The sequence below is a fragment of the Chiloscyllium plagiosum genome, unplaced genomic scaffold (assembly GCF_037043375.1).
Source record: "Chiloscyllium plagiosum isolate Xiang-an unplaced genomic scaffold, Cpla_swu_hap1 HiC_scaffold_4, whole genome shotgun sequence".
Lineage (NCBI taxonomy): Eukaryota > Metazoa > Chordata > Chondrichthyes > Orectolobiformes > Hemiscylliidae > Chiloscyllium > Chiloscyllium plagiosum.
Window position 1 is genome coordinate 94,104,383 of NW_028270142.1, and position 5,443 is coordinate 94,109,825.

The window sequence follows — 5,443 nt, forward strand, 5'->3', positions numbered from 1 at the left end:
CATTTGTTTTAAATGGTTTCATTTGGTAGTAGCTACTTTAAAGTCCAATGCAATGAACTGAAAACATACCCAATGTTTGATGTGATCAATACAAATGTCAATGCTGCCCCCCACCCCAAAATCGCTTTTTCAAACTGCTGCTTGTTACTGTGTTTTGGTACTATTAAAATAGGCCAGATCAGTGCAAACTTGTGATTGCTTGGAGTTAGCTTGTTTTCAGCCAGGAAGTGGTGAAACATACAATTGGTTTTAATGCTTTAATGAAGGCCATTAAGGTTCCTGCTGTTGATTTTGCTGTCCAAAGTCCTTTGCTGGAAGCTGTCTAGTGAGGCAGGCCTGAGCTTGGCTCAGAAGTGGGCTGTGAGATAAATAGGAGTGGGGTATGTGGGGGAAGGTAGCTGGGAAGGTGATAGGTTGGTGCAGGTGGGGGAGTGACTGTCCAGAGACGGTTTCCACACCCACTCCCAATCTCCACTCTACACTAAGTGCTAGCTCCAGCCTTGCTCAGTTTTTTACCATTTTCCTCCATGTCTGCTGATGATAAATGATCAGTCCTGAAAGGTCTCACCTTCATCGCACTGTGCTCCTGGGTCAATGAATTCTGCACACACTGTGACATCAAAGTTTTCTTTCTCAGCCTCCATTCCTTTTCCTTCAGAACCCCCATCCACACTCCAAATACCCCCCCCGCCTCCAACATACTCCATCCATTTGTACAGCCCATGCTGGTCTGTTACCTGGGAGAAAGTGAGGATTGCAGATGCTGGAGACCAGAGTTGAAAAGTGTGGTGCTGGAAAAACACAGCAGGCCAGGCAGCATCTGAGGAGCAGGCGAATCGACATTTTGTGCATAAGCCCTTCAGGAATGAGGCTGTGCACCAAGCGGGCTGAGATAAAGGGTAGGGGGAAGGGGTGCTGAGAATACTATAGGTGGAAGGGGGGGGGAGGGTGATAGGCTAGAGAGAGGGTGGGGGCGGAGAGGTCAGGAAGAAGATTGCAGGTCAAGAGGGCGGTGCTGAATCCGGGGGTTGGGACTGAGATAAGGTAGGGGGGAGGGGAAATGAGGAAGCTGGAGAAATCTACATTATCCCGTGTAGTCGGAGGGTTCCTAGGCAGAAGATGAGGCGCTCTTCCTCCAGATGTCATGTGGTCAGGGTCTGGCGATGGAGGCCAAGGACCTGCATGTCCTTGGCGGAGTGGGAGGGGGAGTTAGTGTTCGGCCACGGGGCAATTGGGTTGGTTGGTGCGGGTGTCCCAGAGGGGTTCCTTGAAATGTTCCGCAAGTAGGCGGCCTGTCTCCCCAGTGTAGAGGAGACCACATCGGGTGCAGCGGATACAGTAAATGATGTGTGTGGAGGTGCAGGTGAATTTGCGATGGATATGGAAGGATCCATTGGGGCCTTGGAGGGAGGTGAGGGGGGAGGTGTGGCCGCAAGTTTTGCACTACATGCAGTTGCAGTGGAAGATGCTGGGAGTGGAGGTTGGGTTGGTGGGGGCTGTGGACCTGATGAGGGAGTGGTCTCTCCGGAATGCTGATAGGGGTGGGGAGGGAAATATATCCCTGGTGGTGGGGTCTGTTTGGAGGTGGTGGAAATGATGGAGGATGATATGATGTATTGGAGGTTGGTGGGGTGGAAGGTGAGCGCCAGTGGGGTTCTGTCCTGGTGGTGATTGGAGGTGCGGACTCTAACTGCTGCCATGACATTGACTGACTGCCTTAACCTGTCCACCCTTTAATCCACTCCAACCTCTCACCCTTGCAACACGTAGCCCTCCACTCCAACACCAATCTTGCCATCAAACTAGCAGACAAGGGGTATGCAGTGGTAGTTTGGCACACTAACCTCTACACTGCTGAAACCAGGTGCCAACTGATGGATGTCACCACCTACTGCCCCCTTGACCACAACCTCCCATTACATCATCAAATCATCTCCCAGACCATCCACAACCTCATCACCTCAGGGGATCTCCCATTCACAGCCTCCAACCTCCGTCTCAGAGTCCTGCACCACCCAGTTCTATCTCTTACCCAAAATTCACAAACCTGAATGCCATGGTTGACTCAGTTTCTGCCTACTCCTGCCTCACCAAACTTATCTCGTCGTATCTTGCTGTTGTCCTGTCCCCCTTGGTCCAGGAACTTCACATACATTCAAGCCACCACCCACACCTATCATCACCTCCATGACCTTTGGTTCCCTGGCCCCCAATTTCTCTTCACTGGACATTCAGTCCCTATATACATTTATCTGCCATGAAGGCCTCCAAGCCCTCCATTTCTTCCCCTCCTGACCTAACCATATCCCTCCTCCAATACTCACTTGGCAGAACTGGTCCTCATCCCTCAACAACAACTTGGCATTTTCCTACTTCCTTCAGACCAAATGAGTAGCAGTTGGCCCCAGCTGTGCCTGTCTCTTCAGATACGTGGAACAATGCATCTTTTGTAGTTACACTGGCACCATTCCCCACTTTTTCCTTCACTACATTGACTGCATGGGTGCCACCTCATGCTCCCATGAGGAGGTTAACAGTTCTTCAACTTCGCGATCACCTTCCACCTGGACTACAAGTTCACCTGAAACATCTTAGACACCACCCTTTCCTTCCTGGACCCCTCTAGTTCCATTTCTGGCAATGACTCCAAACGAACACCTTCAAATCCAACTGGCTCTCACACCTACCTGGCCTATGACTCCTCCCACCCCCCACCTCACTTTTAGGAAAAAAGCTATCACTCCCAATACCTCTGCCTCTGTCTCCTCTTAGGAGGATCAATTCAACTCTAGAACGTCCCAGATGGCCAGCTACTTCAAGGACTGCAATTTTCCCTCCCATGTGGTCAACAATGCTCTCCAATACATCTTTCACTTCCTGCACCTCTGCCCTTGAACCCCACCCCTCCAACTGCAACAAGGACCACACCCCTGGTCCTCATCTTCCACTCCACCAATCTCCAGATATAGCGCATCGTCTTCTGCGACCTACATTCAGACCCCACCATCCGATCTATTTTTCTCTCCACTTGTATCTGCATTCTGCAGAGACCATTCCCTCTGCAACTCCACAACCCCACCAACCCACCCACTACTCACAGCACCTTCCCCTGCCACAACAAGAGGTATAAAACCTGCACCCCCACCTCCCCCCTCACCTCCAGCCAAGATCCCAAAGCATCCTTCCACATCAGGCAGCGATTTTCCTACACATCCACCCACTTCATCTACTGTGTCCATTGCTTTCGATGTGGATTCTGTACATTGGGGAAGATAGGATGCCAACTCATGGAACATTTCACAGAATATCTCTAGGACACACACCCCAAATAACCCCACTGCCCTGTGGCGAACCACTTCATCTTCCACTCCATGAAGGACTTGCAAACCCTAGGTTGCTTCCAACACCAAATCCTAGCCATTTGACGGCTGGAGGAAGAACACCACCGCTTCCACCTTGGAATCCTCCAATCATACAGCATCAGTCAATTTCACCAGTTCCTCACCTCCCCTCTGCCACCTCATCCAGATCCAATCCTCCAAGTTGGCACAGCCCTCTTCCCTCTTGACCTGTCCCACCTGTACATCTTCCTTCCCACCTATCTGCGTTCCCCTCTGTTCTGACCTATCACCACCAACCCCCACCTGCACCAACCAATTGCGTTCCCAGATACCACCACCTTCTCCCCCCTCCCCGTCCCACCTGTTTTTCTTCTCCTCGTCCCCCCCCACCCCCAACTTATTTATCTCTCAACTCCCTGCCATCCACCATATTCCTGATGAGCTTATCCCCAAAACAGTCTAATCTGATCCTTAAGATGTAGGCCATCTGGTCAAAAAAAATTGTTCATGCCCATCCCCAATTTTTCAGAGGACAGTTAGCAGTTAACCATATTGTTATGCCCTGAAATCTGAGATATTTGACTTTTGGTCCTTGTGTTTGTCTCAGTTTTACTTTGGTATTGATTTTGTTTTTGGGTTTCTCAGTGCAAGCCCCTAAAACCTCTTGCATCTGATTCTGTCTCTGCTGGTTTCTCACTTTACATAAGAACCCCTCTTTTCTAATTCCAAGGGATTGATGTTCACTTTAGTTCTTTATACATAAGAAATTTTATATTTCGGGCATAAGCCCTTCTTCAGGAATGAAGAAGGGCTTATGCCCGAAACGTCGATTCTCCTGCTGCTTGGATGCTGCCTGATCTACTGCGCTTTTCCAGCAACATATTTTTCAGCTCTGATCTCCAGCATCTGCAGTCCTCACTTTCTAAGAAATTTTATATCCCTGACACTTTTATTTTTATCAATTTCCCCCCCATTAATTCTCAAACTCTACAAGTCTTTGGAGTTGTGAATATTCTTCAATAATGTAACCTTAATTGCTGAATGCTATATACATCTTTAATGGTAAACCATTTGTTTAATGTAACACTTTTTTGGCCAAATTTTTGATTTTTGTTTCTGTGTTTCCTTTTACTTAGTGTTGTCCCTTTTTAATCTAAATTACCAAATAATTCAAGCTGCTTTTTCCTCCATTTAGCTAGCATTTTGAAATTGGGATCCCTGTTTGGGATTGGCGAACAAATTCCAACTTTAAGTTTGAGAATGGCAGTGCAGTTTTGAGGGTTTCTATGTTACTGACTTATTGCATGAAACTAGATCTAAGTGCTTCCCTCTTTGGTTCTGTATTTTGGTTCTTTAGTTTAAAGAAACACTTTTATTTTTACAGGCTCTTTCTCGTCGACCTTTTGTCAAATTCATCTAGATGAAGATTGAAGTCCCCCCAATTATTGTATTGCCTCTGTTACAAGTTCCAATTATTCCTTATTCTGTACTCTGTCCAATGCTATAACATAGGACAGAGTGACTTAAGGAAATGCTTTGTTTATAAAGACAATAAGACATAGAAGCTGAAGCCATTCAATGAGATCATGGCTGATCCAGATCTTAATTCCAGTGTCCTACTTTTCCCCATAAACTTCTGATTCCCTTACTAACTAAATCTGTCTATCTTGGCCTTGAATGTACTTAATGAACTAACCTCAACCCCTCTGTGGTAAAGAGTTCCACAGACTTACTACTGAAGAAATTCCTTCATTATCTTAAATGTGTAAACCTTAATTCTGAGATTATGCCTTCCAGATTTTAGACTCCTACAAGTGAAGACAAATCTGCACCTTCCCTGTCAGAACGGTGTATTGTTTCTATAAAGTTGCCTCTCATTCCTCTATATTGCAACAAGTACAGTCTTAATCTACTTAACAAAAAACAGTACTTGTATTAGTGTATTTTCTCTGGACTCTCTCTAATGCCAGTCATCTTTCCTAAGATGAGGGGCCTGAAATTGTTGACAGTATTCCAGTTGGGGCCTTTTATAGATTTGGCAAAGTCTCCAACTTGTTGAAGTAAAGGCTAATATTCCATTTGCCTTTCTCATTCCTCACTCG